The sequence below is a fragment of the Mustela erminea genome, chromosome 3 (genome assembly GCF_009829155.1).
Source record: "Mustela erminea isolate mMusErm1 chromosome 3, mMusErm1.Pri, whole genome shotgun sequence".
In the NCBI taxonomy this organism is placed as follows: domain Eukaryota; kingdom Metazoa; phylum Chordata; class Mammalia; order Carnivora; family Mustelidae; genus Mustela; species Mustela erminea.
The window spans coordinates 41,731,879-41,753,708 of NC_045616.1; the positions used below are offsets into that span (position 1 = coordinate 41,731,879).

The following is a 21,830-nucleotide window of genomic DNA, read 5'->3' on the forward strand; positions in this document are numbered from 1 at the left end:
AAGTGATTTCTTAAACATGCAAATTAGTTTCCTGATAAGTATGAGGGTTTTACTTGTCATAATTTTTACTTTGCCAAAAATGAAGGTTAGAAACTTTGCTACCTAAATTATACAATGTACAACATGTATTTTAGGAGAAATTCGAAGTTATTTATAGATTTCCTAAGGTATAAATACTGGCTCATAAAAATCCATTACTATAAAGGAAGATGAAATAAGTATATAGGACCTGGTGAAATAATTCCATTTTCAATAGAAATTATAAACTCCTTAGTAAAATTTTATCCTAATAGTATCACTTTCATAATAATTATAGCCATTTTAACAAATTAATGTGAAAAAAGGAAATCAGTATCTGTATCATGGAAGATATATATTTTTTTAAAGTGAATGTGTCATACATCTGTTCAAAGGAAATTCCAGAAGGAAACTATAAAGGATTCTTCATTCTTGCTGAATGTATTTCTAATAAACAATACAACCAGAGATCCTTAAATTCATGGGCAAATTAAAAAGCTCTTTTATTCTGACATGAAGAGATCATAAATCCATGGCACTGACATGAAAGAGAGCACAGTGTTCACAGAGTTTATTTAGCTGTAAAAGTCAAGATAGTGGTCTTTAAATAACTTATGTGACTGGGTGGTTGCTTAGGAAGCTGCAAATATGTCGTTTATAATCTTTGTTAAGAAACTGCAGTTTCTCCGTGAGAATGTTTTGCTTTCCTGTGAGAACTTTAAAAAAAAATTTATATCTTTAGTTTCATTAATTCTATTATTCAAAAGTTATTACTGTTCCTTTCCTATGTATTTACAGAGACTGATTACAGAAATAGAAGGGATGACAGAAAGAGATTCCTTACTATAGTTATATGTCAAAGGAAAGGAGCTCGAGATGATTCTGAAAGTATGTGGCAAAAGGGGTCAGGAGATCGGGATAATTCAAAGAACTTCTCTTAGGAATTTAGATATGATGGTGCATGTAAAAACATTTCACTTCTAAAGGCATGTGGAAGTACCTCACAAGAAGAAAAACAATCCAAACTTATCCATCTATGGCATGTTTCAGAATGCAGAAGTGCCCATGCATTGGCGGAGAAAGAATTCCCTTCACATGAAGTGCCCATGTTTTCGGGGAGGGAGAATTTCTCCACAATCTCTCTGGAACTATTGTTCCTCTGATGTAGATGGTATGCAAGATTTTGTCCAATATTTAAAAATTTCTGGAACTAATGGGTACAAGTAGATGGGGCTAGAAAGGATAAGAGATACAGAAATAATTCACAAAAATGCAACTCTAAAAATATAAAACTGTTTTCTTTCAGAAAATAGAGGAGAATTTTTAAGCAGAAAATTGAGGAAAATGTTTAAGCAACATACTAAATATTTAAATCTTCTTGAGGATCTAAATTAATTTGCTTAATGAGTGGAGCATCCTTAAGGATATAAGCGAATTTTCAGTTCAGTGTTTCTCATTCTTGGGAAATCATTTATGTTATAGTCATTTACTGATCCTGTTCTATGTGCCAGACACCAAGCTAAGAATTGAAGACAGAGTCATGAAGGAGGCAAAAAACGTACTTACATGCAATATACGTATCTGGTGGTGGTGAGAGGGAAGGAGACATACAATTCATGTAAGTAAATAGATAAGCTAATTTTAGACCGAGATTAAGCCAATGAAATAAACAAGACATGGTAATAAGGAGTAACTAGCTGAATGATGGGTAAAATGCACATGGGAGACCTCTGTGGGAAAGTGACATTTAAATTGAACCTAAATCATAGCTGGACCTGATTAGGTATCAGTGAGTGAGGAGTCCCTTACAGTGACTAAGTATCTTGCCTAAGGTCAGTCACCCCTGTCTGACTGAACCCTAAACTCAAACTCAGACATTCTCACTACACTACTCTTCTCAGCACAAAATGTTTCTGTTCATCAAAATGCATCTTATCTAAAAGTTTGAGGTTCCTCTTCCTCCCTCTGTTCCCTTCACCTCTCAGTGTGGGAGTCCTCCAAGGCCTGATCTTTGAAATGTCTCACGTCTCCACCTAAACTACATCTTTGCCTTTTGCAATCATGTTTCATCTCTTGCTTTAAACACTACCTAGAAGCTGAGGACTCTTAAATGTATCTGTGTAGTCTGGACCTCTTTTTGATCTTCAGACTTGTATTTCTGATTACCTTCCCAATGACAGCGATATCTAACAGACCTATCAGACTCTTGAAATGAAGTACTGGTAGTCCTCTTTCAAACCAATTCTCTCTCAGTTAAATGCAACTCTATCCATTTGCTAACGCAAAATGATTTGGAGTTATTTTTGACTCCTCACTTTCTTTGAAAAAACTGTCTCCAATAATGAGCAAATCCTGTTAGCTGTACTTTCAAATACTATCCAGAACTTCACATAGCCTTGATTCTGGCTCGGCATTCAGACAGCTTTTATGCTATGCGTATTCACCGTGCCTCTACAACTGCCTGCATCTCTAGCACCAGTTCATGTCTTGTTTGCCTCTTTGTTTGGGAGGGCTTAGCCTTGGAGGCCGCTATTACCTCAAGTGGGAGAGCAATGCCTGCATGTGTCACAGGTACGACATAGTTATTTGGAAGACAGAGGGTCTTCCCCATCATACCACTCTATTATAATACTGGCCAAAAATTTTTAAAAATGATCTATTTTATTTACCTTTGATTTTCCTTTTAGAAATGGTTATAAAAAACATGATATGATTATTTATTTTGTTTTTTCCTCCTCCAATCCTCAGGTTTTACTCTGTATTTTTCTAGGCTCTGTTTTAGATACATACAAAATTATGATTGATACTATTTTCCTTTTAACATCAAGTAATGTCCTTTATTTATATCTCAATTTGCCTTAAACTCTGTTTTTCATATGCTTTTCTTTTGCTCGTCTTTATCTACTGAATCTTCCCCCCCTTTTAATATTATTTTATGACAAGTATATAGCTATTAATGAAAAATAATTATATAATTCTCATCTTTGTTTTCTTAGAAACAGTCAGATTATTCCATTTATCTTTATTGTGGATATTAATACTCATGTGCATTTGGTCTAACTTTTGCAATCTGGCATATATGCCATGTTGCCTTTCCTTTCTATTTCTTTCACATTTTTTTTTTAAATTCGTAAGTTCCTCCTTTCCCATTACTCATTATTAAGTTATACATTCTATTTCTAACCTCAGTGATTAGCCTTAAATACTGAACAAACTTATTAACTTTATAGGTTTCCTACAAAGTTCAAAACCAGCATCTAAATAGATTTCACCTCCTCTCATACATCCTTTATCTATTTCTCCTTCTAAACTTGACATGTGTTTGTATTTAACAACTTAGTTTATAAATTAATTTTTTCACCATCCCTTCTTTTTTTTCCCCACTCTTTTCTTCTAGATTCATTTTATTTCTTATTGAATTGTGTCTTTTAATATTTCTCCCCTGGAGTTCCCACAGCTATCAAACACTTACTCATGTTTTGCTTACACACATATGAAACGCATAACCTGAAAAGATCAGCTGGATAGAGAATATGAGGCTTATAACAATTTCTCCTTAGTGGCTTTAAAATATATTTCTGTTGTCTCCTGACATTTTTTTTTTTTTTATTAGGGATGGTGTCTGCTAGAATTCAATTCTTTTTTCATTACTAACCATTCTTTTTTTCCCTTGGAAGTTCTGAGTTTTTCAATCTGTCCTTGATATTAAATAAATTTATTAGACTGCATAAAGTATATATTTTATTTTTTATCCACTTGCTTTATTATTTGTTGAGTACTCTGAACTTTCTTAGAGTCTCAAAAATTTTAGCCATTAAAACTCTGAATTGTATCTCTCTCCAATTAGCTCTCTGTGCTGGCCCTAGAAATTCAATTACATACTTGAATTTTCTTTTCTTACTGTTCTAAAATTCTGAGTCATTTTCTCAGTTTTATATTTTATATATGTACCCAGCTTACTAAAGAGCTTTTCTATTAAAATTCATAATGTCAACCATTAAATTTTAATTCCAAGATTTTAATTGGTTAATTTATATATTGGTCTATTATTAAGAACTGCAAGCTTTTATTTCACTATTCATTTGACTCAGAGACTCCTAGATGTGAGCAGATTCTGAGTAAAAGCAGCAAATGCCACTTCACAAGTGGCTTGAAAAACTCTCATCCATTTTTTTCCCATGCTCGGTCCACTTTCCTGTTGCCTTCAAGATAGTGAGAGGAGCAATTGTAAATCCAAGGACTCAGGCTGGAACAACCATCTACAAGTACAGGTACTGAACAGCTGTATCTGTCAAAGCCAGTGCCAAATTAAAATTCCCCACTCTGTACTGTCATGTGAGAGACTTTCAAAGCTTCAAGTCAGTAAATCTTACTTGAAAAATCATCTTGCAGTGGAATATTTCTTTTACACTAGGCAACCCCTATCTGTGCAGTATTTTCTGAGATTGTGTCATTCTGTTTGTCCTACAAGTGGGTAAAACTTCATCAACTACTCACGTAGCTGGCCTGGCTTTGGGACTCAGGCAACAGCTATGCTGTCTCTTTTCATTTGCAAGGGTTGAAATTCTAGACTCAACAGCTTCTGAGTTCAGCATCTCTTGGGCCATATGACTTCATTTTTTACTGTTAATGTCCAAATATTTCTTGTTTGTATATTTTTTTAGCACTATGATACTCTTTAATCATCTCATAAACTATTTCTATGTATTTGTAGAAGTGAGAACAGTTATCCTTGTATACGTAATCTAATATCATGACTTTTCTAGCATTTATTCTAAACAGTTGAGATCTATGCAGAGATCTATATATGCAAAGATATTTTAGTATTGTTAATAAAAATATAAAATGAAATGATTGTCAAAAGCATCTATTTATATACTATTTCATGTAAGAGAATATGTGCAGTCAGTAAAATAATTGTGTTAAAGACTACTGACAAAGTTGAACATATATTAATTTTCCAAATTAAAAAGTAACCATTTATACAACAGTTTATATATGTTATGGCAAAGCATTTACATGGTACAGTGGGGGTGTGCATATAGAACATGTCAGGATATCAGGTTATTTTACATTTGTGGGCTCTGAAGGTGCATTTTCCAAAATTTTTATGATGAACATTTTCTTACTTCACAAAACAAAATTAAAAAGTTCAATTTCTAAAGGTAATACTAGACTTCCACAGTGAAAAGAGCTGGTATTGGTAATATACTAAAAACAAATAATTTACTAAAAAGATACTATTTAGCTTGTGATCTATTCATTCTATCATTTCTCCCTAAAATAATACCTATGCATTTTACAACACTCTGGGACTAAAATTTGGGATCTTGAGTCTGCTGCTTCATCTGGCATATGTTTGGCAAACAGATGGATCTCCCATTATGCCCCAAGGGTCAGAAAACTTGGGCTCTTCCAAACAGAGCAGTAAATTATTTAGTAACTTCCTCACGATTCCATTAACAACCTGATAGAGCAACACATGAATGCAATGTGTAAAGTATACTAAGTTGATGGTTGTATGAAAAATTCATTGAATACAAAGGGAAGAAACAAATTGATCAAAATATCAGTGGAGAGAAAATCTGCCAATATATAAAACCTTAAGGGAAATAATGAGGTAAATGAGAACAATGAAAAGAAACATTACAAAACAATGAGTTTGGAAGCTTTGGAAGATGCTTTTTTGACTCTGTATGTTTAGAAAAAATACAGAGATTTCTGTTGTGAACTATGTCCTAAGAACATGTATTCAAAATAGAATCTAGAGGGCTTGTGCAACTAAAAATTTACTGGACATGACTGCTTTTAAAGCACTAGATACAATCTAAGTTCCTAGAGGGCTAGGCAAATAACTATAATTTTTACTTTCAAACGCATCAGCCTCGTACTTCCTATGTAGTAAGTGATCATTAAATCACTGCTGAATTGAACAGAACTGACTGAAGTTTCCAAAAGTAAAAAGTGGTAAATGCAATTATATAAATCTGGAAAATGACAAGGTCAAATTCAGAAAACCTATCCTTTATTTGATATAAATATTTTGCTCTCTATTTTGTATTTCTCTACGGAAACTACCTTTTAAAAATTCTTGGGATTTAGAAGAAGACTTATCCTTATTTTAGTTTTTCCTGTGTCACATACTTACTCTTTCCTTTTCAAGTCTAAAAACAGTGGGAGTAGAAATGGATTTTTTTCAAGGTGAAACATTTAAAAAACCCAAAGTTCATAAATAAATTAATGCATCTTGGCTTAGAATTTAACTGAAACACAAAAGCTGGCCTACCCAATGAGGCTGACTTTTCCCTAAGCTTTGAAGGCAGTAATAGCTTTTAAGCTTTTTAGAGGAAGAGGAAAAAGAAAGGAAAAACATGCCTCCAAGTAGGAGGCAGTTATGTTTATGAACGCTGATGCCTAGCCAACAGGTATTTTTGCATAAAACAAGGCTTATTAACCACGGAAACATAAACCTAAATCACCGTCGGTCAGCCAGCTTTGACTGTGAGACACAGCTGTAATGTAGAGTCTGACTCTAACAGCAATCTTGGCAGGTTTTCATGGCTTCAGCTAATATACCTAGGTATTCATTCTGCAAGGGAGCATGCTAACGACCAAAAGCATCCTGCTAGGGTAGAGACAAAAGAAACAAATGAATAGAAAATAAAATCTAGGTCTCCACTAAGGAACCCAACTTATTAAAGGTCCCTTCATGATATCTAGACAATCAAATATCATCCTTCATTATTTTAAATTCTCTTTTATTAACCAAAAATTTTGGATAAAGGAATTCATTTTTTAAAGTCAAGGTATTGGTGCCAAACTACAGAATAGGTTCATTAAATGCAAGGTGATTTTTTCATACACCATATTTTTTATGTCTGCAAAAGATAAACATTTTGCATACATCTTATAGACTTCATGTCCTTTTATATTCAGTATTCTTCCATGAAATATGTATTTATTTCCCACCTATTAATGAAATACCTCCAAAATCTTAGCAAGTTACATGTTAGTAGTGATAGCAATTCTTTAATAGTTGAAACTTTTCTTTAAGCCCAATTTTTATAACCTATGGGGGGATAAAAAACGTCTTGGCCCAATTACTCATTTTTTGAATCCACATCCTATTATAAAAACTATCAGAACTCATAAAGCAATTCACTAATGTGGCAGGATACAAAATCAATGCACAGAAATCAGTTGCTTTCTTATACACTAACAATGAAAAGATAAGGAAATTGGAGAATCGATTCCATTTACTATAGCGCCAAGAACCATTAGATACCTGGGAATAAACCTAACCAAAGAGGGGAAAAGATCTGTACTCGAGGAACTACAGAACACTCATGAAATAAATTGAAGAAGACACAAAAAAATGGAAAAGCATTCCATGCTCATGGATCAGAAGAATAAACATTGTTAAAATGTCTATACTGCCCAGAGCAATCTATACTTTCAATGCCATCCTGATCAAAATTCCACTGGCATCTTTCAAAGTGCTGGAACAAACAATCCTAAAATTTGTATGAAACCAGAGAAGACCTCAAATCACTAAGGAAGTATTGAAAAAGAAAAACAAAGCTGGGGGCATCACGTTGCCTGATTTCAAGCTTTATTACAAAGCTGTGATCACCAAGACAGCATGTTACTGGCACAAAAACAGACACATAGACCAGTGGGAAAGAGTAGAGAGTCCAGATATGAACCCTCAACTCTGTGGTCAAATAATCTTCGACAAAGCAGGAAAAAATATGCAGGGAAAAAAGACGGTCTCTTCAATTAATGGTGCTGGGAAAATTGGACAGCTATGTATAGAAGAATGAAACTTGACCATTCTCATACACCATACACAAAGAGAAACTCAAAATGGATGAAAGACCTCAATGTGAGGCAGGAATCTATCAAAATCCTAGAGGAGAACATAGGCAGTAACCACTCTGACATCAGACACAAGTTTCTATGGACACGTTTCCAAAGGTGGGGCTCCTAGGTGGCTCAGTGGGTTAAAGCCTCTGCCTTTGGCTCAGGTCATGATCCCAGGGTCCTTGGATAGAGCCCCATATAGGGCTCTCTGCTCAGCAGTGAGCCTTCTTCCCTCTCTCTCTCTTTCTCTCTGCCTGCCTCTCTGCCTACTTGTGATCTCTGTCTGTCAAATAAATAAATAAAATCTTTAAAAAAAAAAAAAAAGACACGTCTCCAAAGGCAAAGGGAACAAAAGTGAAAGTGAACTTTTGGGACTTCACCAAGATCAAAAGCTTCTGCACAGAAAAGGAAACAGTCAACAAAAGAAAGAAGCAACGCAAGGAATGGGAGAAACTATTTGCAAATGCCACTACAGATAAGGGGCTGATATTTAAGATCTATACGGAATTCCTCAAACTCAACACTCAAAAAACAGATAATCATGTCGAGAAATGGGCAGAAGACATAAACAGACACTTCTCCAAAGAAGACATACAAATGGCTAATAGACACCTGAAAAATATGTTCATCACCATTAGCCATCAGGGAAATTCAAATCAAAACCTCACTGGGATACCACCTTACACCAGTCAGAATGGCCAAAATTATCAGGACAGGAAACAACAAGTGTTAGAGAGGATGTGGAGAAAGGGGAACCCTCTTACACTGTTGGTGGGAATGCAAGTTGGTAGAGCCACTTTGGAAAACACGGTGGAGATTCCTCAAAAAATTAAACACAGACCTACCCTATTACCCTGCAATTGCACTACTGGGTATTTACCCAAGATACAGATGTAGTGAAAAGAAGGGCCATTTGTACCCCAATGTTCATAGCAGCAATGGCCACAATTGCCAAACTGTGGAAGGAGCCATGATGCCCTTCAATGGATGAGTGGATAAAGAAGATATGGTCCCTATATACCATGGAATATTATGCCTCCATCTGAAAGGATGAATACCCAACTTCTATATCAACATGTATAGGACTGGAGGATATTATGTTGTGTGAAATAAGTCAAGCAGAGAAAGTCAATTATATGGTTTCACTTACTTGTGGAGCATAAGGAATAACATGGAGGACATTAGGAGAAGGAAAGGAAAAGTGAATTGGGGTAAATTGGAGGGGGAGAAGAAGCATGAGAGACTGTGGACTCTGAGAAACAAACTGAAGGTTTTGGAAGAGAAGGGGTGGGAGGATGGCTTAGCCTGGTGGTGGATATTAAGCAGAGCATGTATTGCATGGAGCACTGGGTATGGTGTAGAAACAATGAATCTTGGAACACTGAAAAAATAAAATAAAATAAAAATAAATAAACAACAACAACAACAAAAGATAAATGTTAAATGATTAGCTAGAATTAATCCCAGAAATTCTACCACCCTCATAATCATAATTTCAAATATTTTATAATCCCAGGCTATTTTCCACCTGGAAAGCTTACTTTTAATATTCCCATAATTTCTGTAATACTCTGATTTCTTCAAGATCAGAAACCCACTGATCTCTTCACTTTCTCAAAGTCCATCAAGACTCATGTTTTCGGATCTCTGCAAATACTCCCAAATACCTTACCTTCCAATCTTTCTTTTGCAATCACTTGGCAAGCCTAAACCTGGATCTACCCAGCTATCATATAATTAGCTCAATACCTACACAACAGTTATTTCCCAGTCCCTTTCAAACATTTTCTTAGCTCTATTCTTACTGATTATCTTATTAAAAGCTAATGTAAAATCCCTCATTTTTTTATTACTGATTTTTCAATCCTCTTGGTATCTGCATCCAACTTCTCCTTCTCTCGTTACATTTGAAGAAAATTTTGTGTTCTAATCTCCAGCATCTTTGCTCTCTAAAGAACTTCTCAGTTCTTTAAGTCCTGTTTCTTCACTCATGTTCTCTGTAAGAAAAAATTAAGTTTTCTGTATTGCTCCAACTTGATCTCAAATTCAGTTTAAACTCACTTTTTCTGGGTTAAGTTTCCACCATTTAACTAGTAATAATAAGGTCAACAAGAAATTCATCTGAGCTCAATATATACTTTTATTTCATGTTATTAAAACTTCCAGAGCTATCTGATAGAGTTGACCACTCCATCTTTCCCAAAACATTTTCCATTTCCCTCTCAATCATGGTGTTAGTACACATGACTTTCCTCCAATTTCTGTGGTAGTTCTTTTTTTTTTTAAATTCTTTTGCATATCCGTCATCACTAAACCTTTAAAAGTTGAAGTTTCTCAGAGCTCAGTGAGGCCCTCTTCTCTTCTAAATCTTCAGGGTCCTCCCTATGTGACCAGGGTCCCCATCCACTCCCATGACTTTTTTCAAAATCAAATTATCACTCATAAAGACATGCATATACATTTTCCGTAACCTATGAGTTGAGAACAAACATAAATGAGAATCCTTTACAAATTCTGTATACTGAGGTTTTTCAGACAGTGATCATATGCATTCGCCCTAAATCTATACAATTTACCCAGGTGATTTCATATTTTACCCCTTGCTAAATATTGTCTTACATTGACAATACACAGTATTTTTATATCAATCCAAGATTGATGATTTATTTTAAGATTTTATTTTTAAGGGCGCCCGGGTGGTTCAGTGAATTAAGCGCCTGTCTTTGGTTCAGGCCATTATCTCAGGGTCCTGGGATCAAGACCCGCATCAGGCTCTCTGCTCAGCAGGGAGCCTGCTTCCCCCTCTCTCAGCCTGCTTCTCTGCCTGCCTACTTGTGATCTGTCTCTGTCTCTGTCAAATAAATAAAATATTTTTTAAAAAAAGATTTTATTTTTAAGTAATCTCTGTACCCAATGTGGGTCTTAAACTCATAAGAGCAAGAATTGCATTGCTCTACTGGCTAAACTCCCCAGGTGCCCCAAGAGGCAGATTTAGATATCAGTGCAACTGTCTAGTTGATAGACCTTACTTGCTATCTCACTGAAATCTTAAAATGAAAATCTTGATTTATTGCTCATCCACAAAGTACTTACCTCAAACATAATCTTTTGCTTATCTACCGTATCTCAGTTAGAATACAACTGACCAGATTACTGAAGAAAAGGGGAAGTCATTTTCTTAATCTGCCCCACCCAAACCATCAGTGCTCCAGTTGGTTTGTTGTGTGTCTAAACTGCATTACATACCACCTACTTGGCTCCATTTAATCTCTTACCACTCTAGTCCTGCACACTATTTATCTAGTTTCTCTAATTTTCTTTGAACTCACTCCAGCGTGTTCTCTATATAACAGGCAAAGGGATCTATTTAAACACAAATTTAAACACAAATTAGATCAAATCACTTCCTATTTTAATCTTTTCCATAGCTTCTCATTTATATTTCAGTAATAATAAAACTCAAATTTCTGGCCAGGCCTTTGTAACTGTATAATCTCGCCCATGCTGGCTTTCCAACTTTGTACTAGTCTCTCCCACTAGATTGCTAAACCCTGGGCGTCCTGGTCTTCTCTGTGTTTCAAATGGCTCATATTAGTTTCTATTTAAGGAACTCTGAGATTGTGATTCCCTGGAATGCACTCCCACTGTTTTTTCACACATAAGTCTCTTTTCATTCCTCAAGGTCTCAGTTTAAAGGTACCCTCTCATTTCTTGAATTCTATGTTAAGTGGCTTATCCTACTCCTACCAATACTTTCCTAACACAGCAGCTACATACTTCCTTCTGATTACTAATCACGATCAGTAATCATTTTACCTATCCTTGTGTACTGGTTTATTATCTGTCTCCATTACTGGAATATAAACTGTCCAGTGAAGATCTTGTCAGTCTTTTCACCCTTGGGCAGAGTGATTAGTAGATAGTATGTGCTTAAAGTATTTTCTGGAATTAGTGACTAAATATTAAGACTCATTAACATTATCCATAATTTAAAGAGAAATGTGAGGTATTGAACTTTTTACAGAAGGCCTTTATAACTCTCCCTGAAAAATCCCAAGATACTTTTTATTTTAAAATTATATTTAAAACAATATTTTAATACTCAAAATTAGTTATATTTATTAAAGCTAAACTTTATTCTAAAACTAGACTTCAAAACTTTAAATTACCTTTTGAAAGTACATATAGCAAAGATTTCGAATTGAGAAAAAAACTAAGGTGGGAGGTTGCTTCAAAGTGGAACTAATATATAAGAGCAATAACTATTACTTAGTGAGAAATGGTTTCATGTAGACACTATGCTAATAACTATTTGCACTATCCTGGAGAGTCACCACACCGAACTTATCTGTTTTTCAGCATAGGCATACTAAGGTATATAAAAATTAAGTAATACCTATAACCACACTAGTGGAGTGTGGATGCCACTTAAGTCCAAGTGCTGAACCTATTATGTTGTATGGGTCACTTTGATACGTTGCTCTCAACATATGTTGCTTCTCAACAGGGAAGGAAAAATACGGATTCTACAAATCTGCTTATTCCACACCCATTCTTATACAGCTTTTAGCTTGCCTTTCTGTACAACAGACTATATAGCTAACAACTGCAATCCACAGATTGCTTTGCCATATCAAACAGAAGTGTGGCAATACATGGGAACCCACTCAGTCCATCTTTGGGCAGGGGGATTTGATCTCATGGCATGTAGAATCACAGAGGTATGTTTTACTGGGGCAGCTATCACAGTTTGTTGTCTAGTTCTTAGTGTCTTAGGTTGAACAGTTTTTCCTCTGGCCCTTCTGGGGATTTTATGAACTATTACTAATTAAATTATTTAAAATGTGTTGTGCTTGCACAGAAATACTTCCATTGGTTCGGTAATTGTTACTAGAAATAGGTTGCTGTAAGTAACAGAAAAGAAAATGTGGAACTGATTTAGTGACAAAGATGAAAATCCAGGTCTTAGATACCTGTCTTTAGAAAACTGGTCATGCTTTACACACAATGGGAAATATTTGGTTAAACAGTCATGTGATGAACTTTGAAAGCAAACTATACACTGACTGATTGTGTACTGCTGGAAAGAGTGTTCAGACTCTACTCTGATCAGAATGTTGGACTGATCAGAATGTTGGCTAGTACTGGCTCTACTGCCACCTTTAGGAAAATTCTAAAAAAGCTAGATGAACCCAGGTGAAAGGTAAATCAATACAACTTGGAAGCAAAGATAGGAGGAAATGCCACTTTGTAAGAGAATGGCTCTCTCCTTATAGTTTGACATGTGTATTGCCAGAGAATCCTATACTTTGAAGCTTCAGAAGGCTAAAAAATAAAAACATGTTTCACATCCTAAATTGAAGCCACTGAAAGAGTAGCAAAGCAGCAATCTTAGTAAGAGATAAAACTGGTACACAGTCAGGCAAATGGAGCCAGTATGAAAGCAAAAATGAAATAAAGGGTTTAGCCTTCCCCCAAATATATACAACTTTAAATTACACCAAAGCAATAACCATTAAGTTAAAGCAGGGAGAGTGGGGAGAATGTAATGGCCAGTCAATAAAGACGATATCCAAGGTTAAAAACCTTGACTAGATAATATTTTTAGCTATAGTTGTACCTACAAGATGGTGATTAGATGATTAGACTGATGTAATCTACTGATATTGTGACAGAACTGTATGGTGACCAAACATCCAGTCTGGGCTGTAAACTCTTGCAACTGTCTCTGTTCCACTAAAAAGGTAGGAAATTATTCCCAGGATTCCCCCAGCACACCATCACATGCAATTATTTTTTAAAATATATAAGAGCCTCAACTATCAGATCTGTGTAGCATCTCAGAGGGTAGAGCCAGAGACCCTAAAAATGGAATGAGAGAGTAAAAGATTGACCCAGAACTTACTCTATTACTGCTTCAGGAAGTCCTTGCTGTACCTGATCAACAGGATTTTAAAATAGCTATGAATGTTACTTCTCTGCATTTTCTTAATCCTCTATTCCCAAATGGGAATTTTAAGAACAGAAAAGAAAAAGCCCACATTTTCTAGTTTCTATACTGTTCTTTTACCAAACTATGAAACAATTCTGGCCAATGAGGGAAGAATGCTAAGGATTTCTAGAAAATTTTACTTTCCTGATGTGGTAGATAATTTTCGAAGACGATCACCATAAATCCCTTCTGTTGCTTTCCATGCATGCTTCTTCACAAATCAACAGGCAGAGGTTTAGCTCCCCTCTCCATCAACCTGAGATGGCCTTAGTGACTGATTTGACTGACAGGTTATAGAAATGATATTCAGAAGTTCTGAAACTAGGTAATAGGAAACCTTTTAGTGGCCCAAAGTTTAGTGATAGCATGCTATAGTTATGTAGAAAATGGAAACTTATCCTAATAAATAGATAGGCTAAGAAAACTTGCAGGCACATGCTGAATTTGTCAATTGGTTTCTGTTAGATGCAGAGGATAAGATCTAGATAAAGAAAGAATGAGCTAAAAAAAGGCAATATTCAGTGTTTTATAGAAGAATTTAGAGAGCAAACAAAAGAGTTAGGACTTATTTGGCTCAAAAATAGAAGTGTTTATCATCTCCAATCTTTGCAGCCTGCAAAAACTTTCTCAAAATAAGAAATGGCATCAGGACAAAACTCAAACTCAGAATATTCTGATAACACATAATAGGAGGGTAAAGTTCACTTCAGTGGTGCATTTGGAGCATCCTTTCCTGACCCCTAGAAGTATTTATGACAAGCCTTCAACCAGACAAAAAGGCTTCTATGAATATCACTGAGTGTCTTACAGACTTTCTTAACTAGAAATTAGGGCTCCTAAGAATCTTAAAGGTATGATCCCACACCAGCAAGTCTTAGCCCAGAGTAGAGAGAAGACTTTTTGGCAAAAAGTTGGATTTTTTTTTTTTTTTTATCCTAGTGTACTGAACCATTTTTAGTCCAATAAAACTGGACTAAAAGTGACAGAGATAGTTCAAAACAAAAAAGGGGGCTCCAACCTTTTAAAGGCAGAAAGCAGGCTGAGAAAGCTACTCAATAGCAAACATAGGCTAATTCTAAAGGGGAAGAGGGAAAGTCTTAGAATGCAGCACCAGAAACCTAGAGGCCCAACCAGGGAGCAGGACTTGGCCCCCACAGAAGGAAGTGGTGTTGTGTGCTCAGGCAGACTTAGACTTCCTGTGGTGAGCAACTGTTGTGTGTCTCCTGTCAGAACCCATCTCTTTTTAAAGCTGGGAAATATTTTTTTGCCAATTTCATATATGTGTATCACCACTCTAATATTGAGTGTGTTGAACAGATAACTTACTGAGCTTAGTGGGCAGATAACTTACTGCTCTAGCTCAAAATGTTTCATTAGAGAGAAATCATGCTTGAGAAACTGCATCTGAGAAAGTGGAACTCATCTCCTCTTGAACCTGATTTAAATGATGCATCCTGGACTTTAAACCAAAGTCATAAATGTCATAATTTGGGAATATTAGTCTACTTTGCATGTGGAAGGGACATGAATATTGGTAGCTAGAGAGCAGATCGTGGTGGATACTCTATAAAACTGGCCACCATTGATTCCTTGTCTCCATGGCTATGCTGTTTCTCACATGACTAGCTAGGTTCGAATTTCCTTTCCTTGTTCTGAGTACTTCTTATTTTCTTGACTAACAGAATGGGACTAGAAGCAATATTCTCAAACATCAGAGACCAAGTCATAAAAAGCCTTGCTGCCTTCATTTTAACACTTACTCTTGAGACACTATCTCAGAACGCAGCTGCCATGCTATGAAAGCCAAAGCCATGTGTAAGCATTTCAGCTGAGCTCCCAGATAACAGCCAGCATCAGCTAAGCCATGGGAATGTGTCACCTTGGATATAGAGCCCAGAAAGCCTAACATGCCTCCAACTGCAGCCACAATTTGGCAGCAAACATGAGAGATCCCAAGTAAGAACAGCCAGTTGAGCCTATTTAGTACACAGAACCATCTATGATAATACTAAATTATTTTAAGTTACTAAGTTTTGAGAGTGTTTGATATGAAATAATAGCAAAAATCACCTGTTATCAGGATCAACGATTTTTCTTCTGGTTCTTTCTTCTTTTTCTTTGCTGTCAAAGGCATGATTCCTACAGCTGTAATAATCATCTTGAGACCATGAAGGAAATACCAAGACATTTTTAGAGACCTTGACCCTGAATTCCTTGGACTATAAAAGAAGCACTAGCAACCACAAACTTCCTGACTTCAAAATAAAAGAAAAAAAAAGAATCTCTTATTTTGGTTTTTGGTCACATGTAGCCATGTAAATAAATTGATACTTCAGGAATGAGGTGAATACACAAAACAATTCCATAAAGGTGTTGTATTTTGCTAAACAGGGCTGCTAGTTCAGCTTTGAGTTTTATGGGCAAAGAAAAAGAGTCAGTCATACAATTATAAAATTGCCAGAGTAACTAAAGTAAATATTAAACTAGCTGTTCAGTGGGAACCCTAATATTTCTGACACTGAATTGGAGGAAATATTTCTCATATCCTTATAAAAAGAAAAAAAAATGATGTGATGTCATATACAGCTTACTCATTCTTAACAAGGTAAATATAACCTTATCCTTCACAGCTAAATATTTTATAACATCTCTCTTCAGCAAAGGCATAATGCAAGTTAGAAAAATAAAATTCAAACTCAGAGGAATTGGTGGCCAGTGATATCAATTTTCATAAAAAACTTCTTGCTGGTGTGCTTTTGATCCATCAATCTGATAAAATCCAGCACTATAATGCTCCAGACTGAAACGCAGATATGGATAGAGTTAACAGTCTCTAACGGAAACTGAAGAGCCTAATTAGGATAGGTGCCTGGTTGGAAGACTGTAATTCAGTGTGCACACTGGCTGAGATAGTAGCCAGTAATGGAGTTAGCATTTTCTAACAGAACACTTCTGTTCACTTTACAACAAAAATGGCATACTGAGATGCTAATAATCTAACCCGTATAGTATATGCCTCATAAGTTTTTTTTATGCCCCATAATTTTAATTTGGAAAAAATTAAATTGTCTATGGCTATAATGTCTCTTTGTATGTGTATGTGAACATGGTATTGATCTGAATATGGGAGGTGAGGGAGATGCTAAGGAAGATTCCGTGACTTCTGGCTTGCATACCTGAATGACTGTTGGTGTCCTTTATTGAGAATGGGAACACAGAGTAAGGCCTATTTTGTGTGAGGATGATCATGAATTTGAGGGTTCTATGGGCCATCCACATGGTGCGGGAAGTAAATATAGGGGTTTAAATATATGGGATTTAAATGTCAGAGAAATTTAAGAAAATATACACCTGTGAGCAACCTGCTGACCGAAATGGCCTTAACATTCCATTCCCCTTTGCTTGACTAAAATGATAGACCTCTTCCTAACTCATGATTCCTGACATACCTTTTTTTTTTTTTTTGAGTATTTACTTAAACATAATTATAAGTCTTCTGCCCATTTGAGATGTAAACCTTAAAACAAAACAAAACAAAACAAAGAACTCTTGACAGCCTTACAACCCAGAATGTCTTTCTTTAGGGACCTGAGAACCATCTGCTGGAAGTATAAGTAAACATCAAAGGAGACAGTACCCCCTCCCCCAGTTTTTGTGGGAGAGTAGGAGCCCAACTTTAGTGGGGCCAAGATGCAAAAGTATCTCTCCTTATAAAGATATGAGAAGTTTCTTTTCCCTTTGGATAAAGCCAATTAGCAAACACATATGGCCTATAACTTCCCCTACAACCCCAGTACTTTAGGGCTTAAGAGCCTTTCTGATATTTGTTTCAGTGGTATTTAGATTTTGTTCTGACCTCTATTTTGTCCACTACTGTAAGAGTCTTTAATGAAGTCTTCCTTGCCTGGTGCAATTTTTTATTTGACACTGTCTGTATGATAACTGAAGTCATGAGCAGTTATGCCTAAGGACAGATCAAAGTGTGGAGAGGAGAGGATGTGGGGGAAACCTAAAAGCAAAGAGAGCTACAAATAAAAGGAAAAGCAAACAAATGAACAAATAAAGAGGGTATCAGAGAAGTGAAGAAATGATTCCTTTTATAGTTTTTTTTTTTTTAAATAGAATATTGTGGGAAAGGCTGCCTTAAATATCATTAAGACTTACCCTTCAGTTAGTATAAATCAGCAGGTAGTTGCACACAAACAGGATTATTTTGCTTTCCTGTGAAATTAGTCGTACTGAATTATATTGGAGTGTGATGCTCCCAGTCTATATTAGAAAACATTATTTAAAAGATGTGCATGATATATTTTGTGAGTTTACTGTAAAGACGTTGAGGAAAGAGTTCATTACTGTATCCCAGAGGACCTTCATTACATGACTATCTGAGAAACCGTGAAAAATTTCCCTCTAGTCCCTGTACTAGCAATAACTGAATAGCTTTGCTGCTCTCTTCAGTGACATTTATGGCATGTTTATAGCAAGTGTAGAGAATTTCACAGCATAGATAAGAGAAAATAAAATCACATTATGATCTTACTTTCCTACCCATTCTTTCTTTCCTTGTGCCTCAATTTCCTCACCTCCACAAACGGATTTTATCTTTTTGTTGTATGTACATTTGTAAACAACCTTATCCTTTCTTTGGAAACAAAGTAAGATTTACATTAGTAAAAACAAATTTCCTGAACTCATATTCAATAGGCCATTCTGCTACTTTCTAGCTGTTGGATTTGAAACAAATTCTCCAATCTTTCTGAGCCTCTGTATCCTTATCTGCAAAGTGAGGATAATAATCTCTCTCTCAAAGAGTTAGTGTGAGGATTGAACGAATGAACAAATCTAAAGCATTTAGCACACTAGTGTTCAGTTAGTCTGAGCTATTTGTTATAGGTGGAGATTAGGAGATTGTGAAAAAAGAAATACTGAAGATATCAAGACGAAAATGATGGAGCCATAATTCAGTACAGGTCTGTTAGACTCTGAAGCTCTGCTCTCAATCACAATGTGATTAATCTTTAGACTGGAAAAAGATCTCAATCTGAGTTTACAAAATAATCGCTCATGTAGCTTTCTAGCGGTACAGATGCTTAATTAAGCCACCCCTTATGCCAATATAACCAGAATTTTTGTGTGTGGAACCAGGATATGTGTACTTAATCTGCACCCCCCGTCCCCCACCTCCCCGCCACTGCTGGGGCTAGGAGCCGTCACGCTGCCTACAGAAAAAAATCTAGCTCTTCAACGCTTCTATGAAGAGTCCCATTGGTTCTACTAACAGTTTGGGCTTTCAGACCCTCAGATATAATTTTTTTTTAAGCCATGTACATCATAAAAAAAGTTAAAAGTAAATAACACTGTGAGCAGATATCCAAAATAGGTGCTTTTGCTGGGAATAATGTTGAGTACCTTGACAGGTAACTAATTCAAGAGCAATAAAAGAAATAAACTTGATTAATCTACCTCTATCTGTCAAAGCCTATTTAGTCACAGGAAGTTGCAGGGGAAAAACAACCCCAAACTATGGAATATTGTGAAATAAAATTAATTTATCCGTATTTTGAACACAGAATACTGAAATCCATTAAAAGGATAAGCAAAGAATTGGGGTGATTACTTTTGGAGCCTGGCTTGCCATAGTTCAAGAAAGAAATAATCAACAGCAGAAAAGATAGAGAATTTATCTTTTCTGAAAGACTGTATGTATTGATATCACCTAAGATCCTAGGATTTGTTAAACCCATAGCTTTGGGTATGGTGTATTGCAAATCTGACAAACCAACACCAGCTAATCAAAGGTCACATATTTGTTGCTTGGAAACAAGTTATTATGCAGGCTTCCTGGATCTCCCTGACTATACTGGTACTAGAATACCTAAATTTTAGCTGATTTACCCACGAGAAGCTATTAGCCCAAGAAGAGCTTCCTGAGTAAAATAAAAATTTTAGAAAAGGAGAGTAGACTCTGAACAGATGAAGAGTAGCAACAGAATCAGTGGGAAAAATACATAATTTAAAGGGAGAAGAGCTAAAGTCTGAAGCTTACTATTTTTGTTTTAGAGATTAAGGAAAAACAAACAAACAACACAGCCCAGGAACCTTCTTCAGGCAAAGGGATAAGCAGAATCAAAGGGTGAAATGAACTCCTAATCCTTCTTAGGTCATAACAATAGGTGGGGCCCCAGTTGCTCCAAAAAGGACCATGGCAGATTAACAGAAATAACTATCAGAGATGTTTGGCTTACTTTGCTTCAAATGCTTATTTGACCAAAGCGATCTGAGTAATTTTGCCTTACCAGCCTGGATGACACGGCATAGGCACTAAAGGAAACTGTATATTAAGAATAAAGACTGAATAGAATAAAAATAAATAAATAATTTTTTTAAATGGGAAAAAAAAGGAATAATGAGAAATCCAAATAAAAACACACAAATTTAGAGTCATATGTAAAAAACAGAAACAAAAACAAAGACAGCCAGACAACCGCCCATATATCTATACTATGACTCTATGACAGAAACTTTAAATGGAATACACAGCATTCAGGATTTCTCAAGCAGCTAGTCATGAAAGTTTTGGGGAGGATCTTCCCACCCCTAATTTCTTCCCTTCTATTTTACCTCTTGGTTTGTAACTTGTTAATGCCATGGTAGGTAAAGAAAAAAAAAAAAAAAAAACACTGGAGACTGTGGATTTAAAATGTTCAGTTTCTGTTCCAGAGACTGATAGTATAATAAGAGAGAAAATATCAAACATCTATCTTACTAAATCAAGCATAACATCTATAAAAAGAATTTTGCTTGATTTTTTTTTTTTTGACGAGAGAATAGATCTATGCCTTTGCTTATTTACTTTTCATTAAATTTAAATCCTTGAGGAGTACAGTATCACATGGGTTCTGTGGCCAATGGCTTTAGCAGGAAGGTTGCTTCGAATCTGGCACAAACCATGACACTGTTTCCATGAGCATGAGTTACTTCTCCCCAGATTACTCTGGTTTTGTTTGGTTTGCCACCAAAAGTCAGTGTGTTGTTCTTTCCTTTGTACACATAAGCACATCTCTTGCCTAAATAGAATTCTGTTCCATCTCCAGCATATACACCTTCCATTTTAAGAAGAGCTGTGTGCTCCCTCTGGTTCCGTTGACCACGCTTATAGCCAGCAAAAATGGCCTTGGACCACGGCCTTCCAGATTATTATTTGGCATTGTAGGAGTTCTGTTCCAAGCAGGCTTACACCCAAAGTTCAGCAATAGGAGTTCCACTCACCTCTATTTTTTGCTTGATCCTTAAAAGTTACTGAAAGTTTTCTTTGACTAGGGTAGCCTTGGCACGGTAACCAGAGGAATATTCGGGGGAGTACTCCAAATGTCTACAGAATAGATTATTTTGCTACATTCATCCCTTCAATCTTTTTTTTTTTTTAAAGATTTTATTTATTTATTTATTTATTTGACAGACGGAGATCACAAGTAGGTGGAGAGGCAGGCAGAGAGAGAGAGGAGGAAGCAGGCTCTCTGCTGAGCAGAGTCTGATGTGGGGCTTGATCCCAGGACCCTGAGATCTTGACCAAAGCTGAAGGCAGAGGCTTCAGACCACTGAGCCACCCAGGCGCCCTTCTTTATTTTTTTTTTTATAATTTCTTTTTACATCCCAAAATGAGAAAGACAAACTATCTTTCCTTTATTGTTTTACTTAGAGAGGTAAATTACGTAAAGTTATACTACATGAGTAAAAATAAATAAAATTAAAACTAAAGTAGCAAAAAAAGAAAAAAGAAAGAAAAAGATAGGTGATACAAGGTAATAGATTATACCTTCAGTGAGGGAACTAATGCTAGTAATTGCCTAGATGCTGACTGAGTGCAGTTTGAGTACCAAGCCCAAGGGCTTGTTTTCACTGTACAGTAGTTGGTAGTTAGTAGGTAGTTGGTTTTCTACCTACTAATTACAAGAAA

The 21,830-nt window shown here is 35.8% G+C and overlaps 1 pseudogene; it reads right to left on the reverse strand.

Moving 5' to 3' along the window:
- Positions 1–20,317: 20,317 nt before the first annotated feature.
- On the reverse strand, positions 20,318–21,067 carry LOC116587188 (annotated as a pseudogene).
- Between the last annotated feature and the right edge of the window lie 763 nt (positions 21,068–21,830).